Source organism: Physcomitrium patens, chromosome 13 (genome assembly GCF_059467195.1).
Source record: "Physcomitrium patens ecotype Gransden chromosome 13, ASM5946719v1, whole genome shotgun sequence".
Lineage (NCBI taxonomy): Eukaryota > Viridiplantae > Streptophyta > Bryopsida > Funariales > Funariaceae > Physcomitrium > Physcomitrium patens.
The window spans coordinates 10,165,223-10,179,519 of record NC_143422.1 but is presented as its reverse complement, the minus strand read 5'-3'; positions in this window follow the sequence as shown (position 1 = coordinate 10,179,519).

The following is a 14,297-nucleotide window of genomic DNA, read 5'->3' as shown; positions in this document are numbered from 1 at the left end:
GTATATAATCTAGTATGCATTAAAGAAAGAGATGAATAGAAAATTATATTTTGAACTAAGTATGGGCATTTTGAATATGATGTCATGCCTTTTGGACTCACAAATGCACCAAATATTTTTTAACATCTAATAAATGATGTCTTTTAAGAATTTCTTGATGATTTTATTGTCTATTATTTGGACGACATCTTAATCTACTCTTAGAACATAGAAGGGCATGCAATTCAAGTTTGTCAAATATTACAAAAATTTAGAGAAGCAATATCATATACCAAATTAGAAAAATATATATTTCATATTACTCAAGTTGACTTTTTAGGATACATCATTTCCAATGAAGGACTAATGATGGATTTGAAGAAGATTTAGACTATTATAGATTGAAAGATTCTAAGAACAGTAAGAGATATGCAATCTTTTTTGGCTTTATCAATAACTATTGGATCTTTATCAATAGTTTTTTTAAGTTATAAATCCACTTATATATTGTCATATTATGTGAAGTCTTACTTGAGAATGCGCTAGGCACTTGGCTCTGAAAGATAAAAAAAATTTGTAATAAGTTCTAATTACTCTAATTAAATTATATATAAATTACTATAGAAGCTTAATAAATATAATTAAGCATCAATTAAGTCCAATTATTATTATTATTATTATTGTTATTATTATTATTATTATTATTATTATTATTATTATTATTATTTTATTTTAAAAATAAATTATAAAAGAAATACAAGAAAATTCTAAAGAAATCTTAAAGAAATCCAAATCAAATCCTAAACCAAATTAAATCCTAATGTTAACCAAATCCAAATCCTAACAAAATCCTAATCTTAACCAAAACCTAAATCTTTACCAAATCCTTATCTTAAACAAAACCTAAATCCTTACCAAATCCTTATCTTAACCAAAACTTAATCAATTTTTAAAATCTCAAATAAAATTTTAATAATCTTCCAATAGATTTTGAAATTCAATAATTAATATTTGAATTATTGTTTTCAATTCCAATTTTACACATTCTTCACTTATTAAGTTAAAAATAAAAATAAAAAAAATAAAAAGGCTCAAAAATACCAAATAGATGATAATCTCAAAAATATGCTTGGGTGTTGGCCAACATCCTTCTTTGACCTTGATACCAATCTCCTAGAGCCACTTACTCCTGATTGAACCATTATTTTGCTTCCAAACTTTATACACTACTTAAAAATCAAGCTAACTATCTTTATAAAAATATTTGCTTTAATTTAATTAGCGGATTGATAAATATCTAAGAAAATCTCACTTGTCTTCAAAACCCTGAATTTTAAGATTATAATCCACAAAAACCTTCATGCTTTTCAATCTAATTATTCGATTAAATCCAAATTCATAGCACACATCTAACACAATTATATCCTCAAATCCAAAAAATTTCACTTGTAAGTCTATTACCAACTTCCTAAAATTACCCAAAACGTCAATCTTATTTTATTTTCCAACAACCAAAGTCACTGAAAACACCCTCAATTTTGCAAAGCTCTTATAAAGTCATTATTCATCCAAAATCCTCAATATTAATGCTTATTAAAATCTTATAAAGTTTTCTCTCCAATCTTATTTTTCGATCAACTAAAGAACCTTAGAATTATTGTTGAGGCTTGATTTTATGCCTCAAGGTCTGATTTCAACCCTAGTTGATAACTAGTCTTCTCTAGGTTTCAATTTTTATTCCATTTGAAGTAAATTTTCCTAAAATTAACTCCTAATTCCTTCATACATATACCTATATCTTTTATTTTTCTAATCTACTTTATTTTACATTATTTATGGTCCTACAAAGTAAGTAAAAGCTATTCTTTTAAAAAAATAGCATTATTACTAAAATTTTTACTACCTATCTTTTATCTATATTTTCTTACTTTATCTTTTAACTTGGTTCTTCTATAATAAGATCCATATTATTATCTTTCATCATATAGTCATGTTACAACATGACAACATTTGACTTATAAAAACAAACTTGAGTGGAGTAAAGTAGTCAAAGCATTATTTGATGCTTTAAAAAAGGAGTTTATTTTTGCACTAATCTTATATTGTGTTGATTTCTTGAAGGCATATTTTATAGAAATAGATGCATCAAAATTTGCCTTAAGTGTAATATTATGACAAATAAAAGTACATGACAAATTCCATCCAATAGCTTTTCATTCCAAAAAATTTTTAGCAACCAAGATTAATTATGAGATCCGTAATAAAGAGCCTTTTGCAATTATAGATTCATTTTAAGAATGGCATCATTATTTAGAAGGCGCTTCAAATCTATTCATAATGTATAAAAATCATAAGAACCTCAAGTATTTCATGTTAGTACGTATTTTAAATTGTCACCAAGCTTGTCCGAACATCTCTTTATCAAGATTTGATTTCAAGATCACTTATTGATCTAGAAAATAATAAGATTTGTTGAAGGCCTTTGTAGAAATTTTTATCTTGTATTAAAAGAAGGAGATGCATCTTTTGATTAACAAAGATAAATTTTTCTTATAGTCAGAGCATTTTTACCTTTGAGCAATAAAATCAACATTGACTGTTGATTCAACCTTTGTCAAGCAAATTCAATTAAGTATGTTCTTTAATCTTCTCGTGTATGATATCAAAAATAATTCTTTTAAGTCTTATGATACTTCTAATTTTAAATTTAAGAAGAACCTACTTTATTTCAAGGGATAATTATACATTCTAAAAGGTGGGATACGATTACATATTCTTCAAACTTATCATGACTTTTCAACAGTCGAATATTTTGGATACAATAAGACTTTGGAGCTAATATTGGGAGATTTTTGGTGGCCTCAAATGTCAAAGGTAATCATGTGATATTTATTCAAGATTCAAACTCTTCACCATCGACCTTATAGACTTCTTCAGCCATTATCTATTCCAAAACAACCATGGTCTTTTATTTCTATGGATTGTATTACAAATCTTCAAATCTCAAGTTTTTATGATTCTATATTTGTAGTAGTAGATTATTTTACCAAGATGGCATATTTAATATCATGTATAAAATCTATCACAAGTAAAAAAAAACTAAGCTTTTTCTTAGCAACATCTATCACTATTACGATGTCATGTTGTGGTTTGGCTATCATATGAAAATAATAAGTTTATATATTTAATCTACAACTTACTTAGCAACATGGTGAGAGCCATATTATTGGATTTTAATTGGTTGTAGAATGTGATTAAATTATTAATTTTAAAAAAAATTATTTAAAAAGATTATTATTAGAATTTGTATAATTTTATTTTCTTTTGATAATGGTTTTTGAAGTTGATTTAATGGTATTAATTTTATACATTTAGAATCACCTTTGTTAGACATTGGTGACTCTGAAAGTTTTATTTTGGTTCTTTAATTTGGTGTTTAAAGCATATAATATGTAAATCTTATATGAAAAGAGATTGAAGAGGAGTTTTGGTAGCAAAAAAGGTAGTGAAGGCACTCATATGAATGAATGGAGATAGATGATATAAATCTCCATTTTTATTGGTCAAATTCATGACCAATGGGCTTCAAGGAGGCTACCTAAGGCCATATTAGGAATTAAGGTTAGTCTTTTGGGAGGAATTCAAACATTGGAGGCTAAAGTCGATAAGTTTAGATTTTTGGTTATGATTTTTTTACAAATTTTGAGTCATTTGGAGTTTTTATAAAAGAGATATGGCGCTTCAAGCCAAGGTGTCAATTTTGTATCTATTATCACTCTTTTGGATATAATACATGTGTACGGAAAGTAATAGAGGACCAGCGATTGGAATTACAAAAAGCACTTTCTTGGCTACACTTTATATATACTACTAGGATGAGGGAGATATTAGAAGCTGAAGTCAACACTCCAAATGTAAGATGTAAAATATGAATTTCTAAAGTTTAGAAAGAAAAAACCTTTTATGGAAAAAAATATGTTTTGAAGGTGTTTTATTATAATTTAGACATTTTATACAAAATAAAGGGGTTTTTTGGAAGTCAAGACTTTATATTTATGTTGAAGATGGATATATGGAGCTATGATTAAATTTTGATATAAAGATACATTTTTGAAAGGAGATTATGGATTTTCTTTGGAATTATTGAAAATCTAACTTATCAGTAAATATTAATTATGATTTGGTATAATCAAGAATATTAGGGAAATTTTTAGATATTTTAAAAAGCCTTATGTACAAAACTTCTTAAATATAAAAGGTTTTATTAGTATAATATCTTTTTGATATTATAATATTTTTTTGTCTTTTACTTTAAAGGTTAAATAAATTATTGGACAAGCTAAAATTATAAATTATTGGAGCTTATCCATTAAAAATAAACTCTCTACAGCTAGGTACCTAGTGTATTCTCAAATAGAAAATCATGCAATATGATAGACTTAGTAAACTCGATGTGAAATATCTGGAATAGAATATTTAACGAGTAGTTTTTGGCTTTATATTATGGATGAAGAATATGGAGATAGCAATAGGAGTTGTATTGGGGCATCACTATTGTAGCTTGATCTTGCCTCAACTCAAATATTTCAAGTATTTTCTATATTTATGTAGCAATAGCAAATAGTAGAATACAAAGAAGCGATGGCTACTAAAGCTTTGCAATCTGTAGTTGGATTATTAGATCAATTTGATAGTAGAAATATCTCCAAATATTTGAAATATTATTTGCTGAAGATAGAGCTTAATAAGGTACAAAAAAAAAATGATCCTTACATTTGAGCTTGTAGTTGTACTAGAGCTACAAAAGCAATAAGAGGGATAATTGAAATTCATGGAGCAAAATAGAAATATTTTATCTTTCAATTAAAAGAAGAATATTATTTGGAGGATGTTAAAAGGATAATAAAAAATCGTTCATAGAATGGGTTAATAAATCCAACAACGGATTGGTTGCAATAGAGTTATTTTGAGAGTTTGAAAGGCAATTTCTTCAATTATCTTAGGTAGAAAAGCTTACATTTGAAAATGACAAGGTAGAATTATTTACTCAATTAGCCAATAATGAATTATAAAGGGATTTGAAATTATTGTTGGAGAATAATATGGAAGATAATGGACTCACTATTGATTGGAAGAAGGTCTTTGAAGCAATGGATATACTTACTAAAAGAGAATAAAAAAGAGATAAGGTAGAAATAAGGCAAGAAATTTGTGAGTGTAAATTTCACTCCTTAGCCCCAATTACAAGTTGGCCTCAATTAAGAGTTTCTTTTAATTGGTGGTGTGAAGTAAAGTAAGCAATTGGCAAAAGACCAAGGAGGAACAACCACAATACAAGTAAAAGAGATGAAATCAAGTAATCACAACATCCAAAATGAAGTCACAGTCCGTTCACTGGATTTTCATCCAATAAAAAGTGAAAGTAAAAAGTAAAAAAAATATTTTTAGATAGATAATGTTTTTATCTTTCCAATGACATAAAAATCATGTAATTCCAAGTTACTATGAGTAAGTTATGATAGATTAAAGATAGAATATAAATAATAGAAAAGTTAAGTGAATAATTTTTACCTCAAGGGTAACTTGCTTAAGAAATCAGGAGTTCGAGCCTCACCAAGGCTCACAAGTAGTGTATATTCTTCCCTTGAAGAGGCCTTGAGGCCTTAGTCTTATCTTCCTACCTATACCCAAGGTGCTACAACCCATATGAAAATTGTGCACCTCTCTTCCTACAAGGACTACACTAGCTATTGGTCCTCCTATTTTCTACTAGTAAAACCACTTTTTTTGCATATTTGACTTCACCATGGTGTTCAAAAACTTCCAATTAGCCTAGAAACCTTGCATAGTCTTCAAATCTTGCTTCATTTCTTCATAATGGCTCTCAAGGTGATAAAACTCAATTTTACCAAAATTTTAAAATTTTCTCTAAAAATTCTAAAAAATCCTATAATATTTTTATAATATTGATATCCATATGAGGCTATATTTTACTATCTTGGTAATTTTTTATAGTAATAAAATAAATTTAAATCCACTAAAAATCCTATTTTTTATATAATTAAATAAAAAGACATGAAGCTCTTTTTCATGCTTCTTCTAACTACTAACTAATCATTGATAGGATTTTATAAGTAATACATGTAGATAGGATCCAATAAAGATATTGGTTTCAATAACTAACTCTTAATACTTAACAATAAGAAAAATACTAAACTAACTAAGATAATTCCCTCCAAGACTCCATTTTTACTAAGACTCCATTTTTATAACTTTTCTTTTAATGACACTTTTGAAATTTATAAATATTTCTAAATTATAATAAATACTCAAATAGTCAAAAAAAAACTCTCTACACTTAATATTTGTATAATTGAATGACTTAAAACTATATTTTTAACTAATTCACTAATTAAGATCAATTTGTGGGACTCACAAAAATAAACCTTTATCAATTATAATATCTCGTAAGCAACTACTAAAACCTGCTATACTGATATCCACTGCTACAATTCCTATGTCTACAGCTACATCACAAAAAGATGCAATTGAAGAGTTGGTGAAATGAATGAAAGACTTACAAATCAAATTAGTAAAGTTAGAGGAGAAAAGAGGAACATCAAAGATCAAACTTGCATCAAAGTAAGGATATATATAGAGATATATTTGGTATAATAGTATTGAGTATTCTAAGAAAGAATGTGGGAATTTTACTAGTATTTTGTAATAAGGAGTATTTTTATGGAAAGATGGAAAAATTGCATTCCAAGATACATGTGAGTTTCTCAAAATCAATTTTGAAAAATAAGGGATGAAGAAGGTTTTGAAAGAGTATTTATTTGAGCAGGCTATGGCATCAAAGAACATTACTGCTTATAGTATATATGTTATAAGAGAGAAGGAGGATGTTTTTGACAAGCATGTAGATATGGGAGATTCATAGAATTATGCCATTATCAGTATTAATAAGAGAAAAATAAGAAGACAAGAATTATTCAATACTGCTACGATAATTAAGAATGCCATAGAATAGAATGACTTTGTAGATACTATGTTTGTACTATGTTGCAAAAAAAGAGTTTCATGATATTATCATTGACACCATTAAGCAAAAGAGGTAATTGATAAGAGAATCTATTGTATCTAATGCTTTGGATGCAATCTTGATTGAAAAAGAAGAATAAGAATTGGTAAAATGTTATATCAATCGAAAGGTACAATTTGATTTGGATGAATATAAAGATGATGACAAGGACCTTGGACACTATACGAGAGCACATTGGGCTTGAGCCACTTTAGAAACTTTAGTAAAAATGGGAGAGTAAGTAGATCCAATAGTTGTTCTTATTGACCATAGATTTGAAATTAATATTATGTAAAAGAAATCTACGAATGTGGGAGGTGGTCCATTGATATTGACCATGGTTGGATGATTTGGACAGTAAATAATACGTGAAGAGATCTTTATGGTGCTTGTCTTGATGTGAAGGTAAAAATTAGAGATGTAACTATTGAACAACATTTGTTTATTCAAGATACTACCTCATATCCAATGATTTTTGGTTAACTATATATTACAATTGTGAGAATGGAAACTAAGATTTTGGATGATGGATCATCATATGCCTATATTAAAAGTCAAAATAGAAAAAATCTAGTGTAATTTCTAACTATATATATAAACCATAAGCGCAATTGGAATTATCTATGGAATAATTCATTACCAAGGATCAATGAAGAATTCAAAGATTTTTGTAGCATATAACTATAGAGGAGGAATGTAGTGGTACATCAAAGAATGTATTCTTGCATTGAAAGAAAAATATCTTTTATACATGTGTTATAAAATTATGTAGGAATGGATTTGTTGTACATACATAGCTTAATGGCTTATAAAAATAGAAGCAAAGGAGTGTGCAAAAATCTGAAAAAAGATCTAAAAAGAGTGGGTGTACTTAGATAAGATGATAAGATAGTAAGTATATATATAGAAATGAATTTAAAAGTTTTTTACAAAAAAATATGCTAAAAAAATAAGGACAAAATTGTTAAGTGGCATTGATTAAGGTGACAGGAATTTCATGAAGATATTAGAGAAGACATAGATTTCTTTACAAATAAAAAAGAAAAAAATATAGATCTTAAAAAAAAAAAATATTAGAAAGGTAGTATGACGATGATCACAACTTTAATTCTTCTTGGTACATACCGGAGGATGGACAGGTTTGGAGGGAGTAGATGTCGTATTCTAGTTTGGCTACTATGTGAAAATAATGTGTTTATATATTTAATGTATAATTTACTTAACAACATGGTGAGAGCTATATTATTAGATTTTAATTGGTTGTATAATGTGGTTAAATTATTACTTTAAAAAGACATTATTTAAAAGAATCACCATTAGAATTTGTATAATTTTATTTTCTTTTCATAGTGACTTTTGAAGTTGGTTTTATTGTTAGTAACTTTATACATTTAGAGTCACCTTTGTTAGATATTGGTGATCCTTAAAGTTTTATTTTGGTTCTTTAATTTAGTATTTAAAGCATATAATATGTAAATCTTATATGAAAAGGGATTGAAGAAGAGTTTTGGTAGCAAAAAATATAGTGAAGGCACCCATATGAATGAATGAAGATGAATGATCTAAATTTCCATTCTTATTGGTCAAAAATCATGACCAATGGGCTTCAAAGAGGCTACTTGAGGCCATATTAGGGATTAGGATTAGTCTTTTATAGGAGATTTGAACATCAAAGGCTAAATTTGATAAGTTCAGGTTTTTGGCTATAGTTATGGTGTAAATTTTGAGTCATTTGGAGTTTCTATGAAAGAGATATAAGTGCTCAAAGTCAAGGTATTAGTTTTGTACCTTCTATCACTCTTTTGGATATAACGCCTCATGTAAAAAAAATTAAAAATTAGTGACTAGAATTAGAAAAATCACTTTCTTAGCTATACTTTGCATATACTACTTGATGAATTCTAAGCTAGAATGAGGGAGATATTGGAAGTTGAAATCAACACCTCAAATCTAAGGGTAGTAAGAAATTTGAGTTACTAGTGGTTGTATTTTGAGCTATATCTTGAGGGATTTGACAAGATTCTAGCTAATTTTTTTTTAAAGTATGTATTATCATGTTATTAAATTTTATGTATAATTTTTTTAGTCTTTGGATTGTGTATTTTTGAGATATAAGATTGATAGTTTTCAAATGCTTGTAGATTAGGTTTTAGAGCACTTGATAGGATTTCAAAGATGATTGAAGATCGGTAATAGATTTTTTTTGTAGTAAAGCTTAAGAATATAATCTATATTAAATAGAAATTTGAAAAAAATTAAACATTTGGATCAAGAGATATGAATTTCCAAAATTCAAGGTAAAAATAATTTTTGTGGAAAGAAAATATTTTGAAGGATTTTATTATAATTTAAATTTTTGAATAAGATAAAAAGATTTTTGAGACATATGATATTATATATAAGCTAAAGCTAAACTCTCTATAATTAGGTATCTAGTATATTTTTAGATTACAAATCATGCCATACGACAATTGATGAATCAAGTTTTGGAGTAGTACTTGATATGTACCATCAACTATCATTAAGATGATTGAATTTTTTTTTATTATTGGTAAATTTTTCATACAATAATTCAATACATTCATCTATTTAATAAACACCTTTATTTTCTAATTATGATTATTATCTATGACTTCATACTTTTGACTTTTTAAAAGTTGATAATCTTGTGATGAAATATTTGATAAATCATTTGTCAAAGCTATATGCAACAATAAAGGCACAATTTAAGGGAGCTCAAAAACAAAAAAAAAAAGATTAATGTAGATGCCTATTGCAAAGAACAACCACAATTCAACGTAGGTAATAAGGTATGGTTATTTTGTCATAATATCAAGATTATCCGTCTTTTTCACAAGTTGAATTACCATAGGTTGGATCTTTTTCTAATAGTGAATAAGTCAATCTTATTGCTTATCAATTATATTTATTAGAGTCTATGAAGATCCACCTCCTATTTCATGTATTTTTTCTTCAGTTATATAAGACAATGAATATCTTAGGAGGAAGTTAAATGCCACCTCCTCCTATAGAAGTGAATAATAATCAAGAATTTGAAGTGAAAGAAGTCTTAGATTTAAGGCACTACCAAAATAGGTTGGAATATCTTATTTATTGGCATGGATATGATATTAATAAATATACATGGAAGCCAATAAAGAATCTTATAAATACAATAAAGAGAGTTGAAACTTTTCATTGATGACATCTATTAAAATCAAGATGAAGAATAACAAATTTTTACTATAAAAGAAACAAGATCAAAGGAAGATAACACTTGGCTTTCTATCATTCTTTTTAGCTTCCATATAATTATGATGCTAAGGAGATGGAGAACCAACAATTAGCAGATTTATCTCAAAAACTTTTATTTGCTGACTTATTAAATAAGATATTATAATTATTACAATCTTTAAGACGATGTAATTAAAATAAAGATCCTGAAGAATGAAAAATCATTTTTTGAATAGATGGTAAGATACAACATGTTTGGTATCATGACATTAGAAGAGATTTTCAATGTTTGGTGATTTTATTAAACGTAGGAATAAATTTTGATAATATTTCAAATATTTTATTTAATCAAAGTTATGAAGGCCTCAACAATGACCAAATAATAGGGTGATTATCTTGCCCTAGTATAGAAAACTACCGATGGCTGAGAGGACCTATCAACCATCTTCAAAGAGAACAAAGATCAGAGTATGTAGCAAATATAATTTATTGTATCTTGGATTTCATCAACTTATGATTATTGCTTCTTCTGGAACTAATTCCTAGAAGTCATGATTATACATAGGTAACATCACAGATAAATATATGTACTCTAATAAATACCTACATGATTAGGTAGAAGTAAGTAAAAGTAGATTAAAGTAGGTTAATTTCATAATACCTTCTAGAGAAGCTGTCACGGCCATAATCATGTAAGCTAATAATTACATAGGTAGAAGTAAGTAAAAGTAGATAAAAGTAAGTTAATTCTATAATATTTAATATAGAAGCTTTCTAAAAACTTCCTAGATGCTGCTTTGACTTCATAGGTGTCTTTAATTGACTTTTTGGATTAGAAACGTGGTCAACAAGTTGGCCATGTGCCACACATGTTGTTAGCTTGAAGATCAAGTTAACTATGTGGCCCACACGTAGAAAAACTTGCCTTGTAAGTCAAGGCATGTATCCTACAAAGTCAACACATATTGGAGGTCCTATAGAACGTCGCCACGTAGCCCCTAGTTAGATAGTATATATGGAGACAAGAGTGAAGGCTTCTTCACTCTTGTCAACTCCTTTCTTGCTTCTAGTCCAGGTTCAAGAGTCTTTAGTTTCTTGTCTTGTGGCAATAGCCATTCCAGTTTCCTTTTAATATACCTACTTATTTATATTTTGACTTATTATATCGAGATAGCCTTTTGGTGTATATTTTCCCTCATCGAGTCTTTGTCCTTGACAGATTGACAAGAGTACACTTACAATATCAGAGCTTTGTTTTTTCTTGAGTAAGAGTGGATTACCCCTTTCTCTTGACAAGACATAAGTGTATTAGAAGTTTGCAGATTACCTACTTCTAAACTGATATTGTTCTTAGTATCTTCTTTGTTATCAAGTCTTTCTTTTCTTTTGTCTTGAGCAATATCAAACAAATTTTTCTTCTTAGTGTCATTATGGCAGAGCTTGTTGAAATGAAGAGTGCAATGGCACAAATGCAAGAGCAAATGAGGGAGTTAATGCTTGCGATGCATCAACTCAATTCACCAATACAGGAAAGAACAAGAATAGCAGAAAGTGGAGATATAGAGATGATCGGAGCTGCTTCAGCATCTACAACAAATCACGTTCCTTCTCCAATTGTACAACACCCTATAAGCACTAGAGAACCAAGAATTGCCTTACCTAAGAAATTTGATGGTACGAGATCAAAGTTTCGAGGGTTCATCAATCAAGTACAATTGGCAATTGAACTTCAACCGCAAAGCTATCCAACTCCAGGATCACAAGTCAGGTTTATTGACACTCTACTTTCTGGTTCTGCATTATCGTGGTTTTCGTCTTTTCTTGAACAACGAAATCCAATATTGGATAATTTGGAAGCTTTTTTGGCGGAGTTTCGATCTATGTATGGTGAACACGATGCAACTCGTGTTGCAACAAATAAGATCCGAATTCTGCGACAAGGAAATCGCTCAGTAATAGTATATGCTTCACAATTTCGACAACTTGCAATTGACATCAAGTGGGATGATGCTGCACTCATTAGTCAATTTCTTTATGGATTGCAATACGAAGTAAAGAAATTGATGCTCAACTTACCTGATCCTCAAACTTTGAGTCAAGCAATCGATTTTGCGGTAAAATGTGATAATCGACTTTTTGAATTTCGATCTGAGAATCATTCACGGGAACCTCAACGTTATTACTCAATGGCAACATCAACATCTTTGCCAAAAGTACATTCGGAAGTAGAAGACATGCAAATTGACGCGGTACGTTTTAAACCTCTAACTGAGCAAGAAAAGATTCGTCGTCGTCAAGAAGGATTATGTTTATATTGCGGAGAACCTAAGCACACTGCTCAACATTGTCCAAAGAAACGATGCAACTATAAAATGAGAGGTACGACGGTCAAAGAAGACAACATGTCAGAAAACGGATTTGTCCAGCTACAATAGGGACCGTGCAGCTGGAACCTTGTACAATTCCTAATGAAGGTCCTATCCTTTCCTCAGAACCCTCTCTTGTTTTATAATAGACTTATATTTAGGACCTAAGAATTACAAAGCCTCTACTTTATTAGATTCGGGAGCCTCAACATGTTTTTTAGATGAACAATTTGTTAAAAGTCGTAAAATACCCTTTGTACAGAAACCTAAACCAGTACATGTAGAAGTCATAGATGGTCGTCCCTTGTCTTCTGGAGATGTCACTCATGAAACTCATCCTATAAAAGTAACAATAGACGGTCATGATAGCTACATAGCTTTTAACATAATTAAATCCCCGTCTAATCCAGTTATTTTAGGTTTATCCTGGCTAGAAAAATATAACCCTCGAATAGATTGGAATTCGAGTAAACTTGACTTTTCCCAGAGCGCTATTAATAGTTCTACCAACCAAGTAAAAAATTATAAGTCTAATATAGTAAAACTCGTACTGATAGGTGCAAAAGCATTTATACACGCAGCAAAAGAAGGATCAACTTTTACTATTTATGCTGCACTTATTTCTGAAAACGTAAAGACTTCAAGTGGCATTCCAAGTCAATATCAGGAGTATCAAGACGTTTTTGAGAAAAAAAATGCAGATATTCTTCCTGAGCATCGTCCATATGATTGTTCAATCGACCTCAAGGAAGGAACTCAGCCACCATTTGGACCAATTTACAGTTTATCGCAAGATGAGATGGCTGAACTCAAGATATATATTGACGAGAATTTAGTGAAGAATTTCATACGCCATTCAAAATGTCCAGCAGGAGCTCCAATTCTATTCGTAAAGAAAAAAGATGGATCTTTACGAATGTGTGTTGATTATCGAGGACTCAACAAGATCACAATCAAGAACAAATGATGGTCTCATGATGGATTCTAAGAAAGTCCAAACAATCATGGATTGGAAGATTCCAAGGACAGTAAGAGATGTCCAATGTTTCTTGGGATTTGCCAATTACTATCGGATCTTCATCAAAGATTTCTCACGAGTTGCAGCTCCACTTACACGCTTGACTAGTAGAGATAAATTCCAATGGAATCAAGAAGCGGAAGCAGCATTTGAAGCCTTGAAGACATCGTTTGTCTCTGCACCAGTCTTATATCGTGTTGATTTTTCCAAGGCATTTTTTATGGAAACAAATGCATCAGATATTGCCTTGGATGCAGTTTTATCACAAATGGGAACAGATGACAAACTTCATCCGATAGCTTTTCATTCAAGAAAATTCTCAGCAGTCGAGATCAATTATGAGATCCACGATAAAGAACTTCTTGCGATCGTGGATTCCTTTCAAGAATGGCGTCATTATCTAGAAGGCGCTTCTAGTCCAGTCACTGTGTATACAGATCACAAAAACCTCGAGTATTTCATGTTAGCATGCATGTTGAATCGTCGTCAAGCTCGTTGGAGTATGTCTTTGTCAAGATTCGAGTTCATTATCACTTATCGGCCAGGAAAACAACAAGGTTTATCCGATGCCCTATCTAGACGTTCTTATTTTGCACCAAAAGAAGGAGATGTAGCT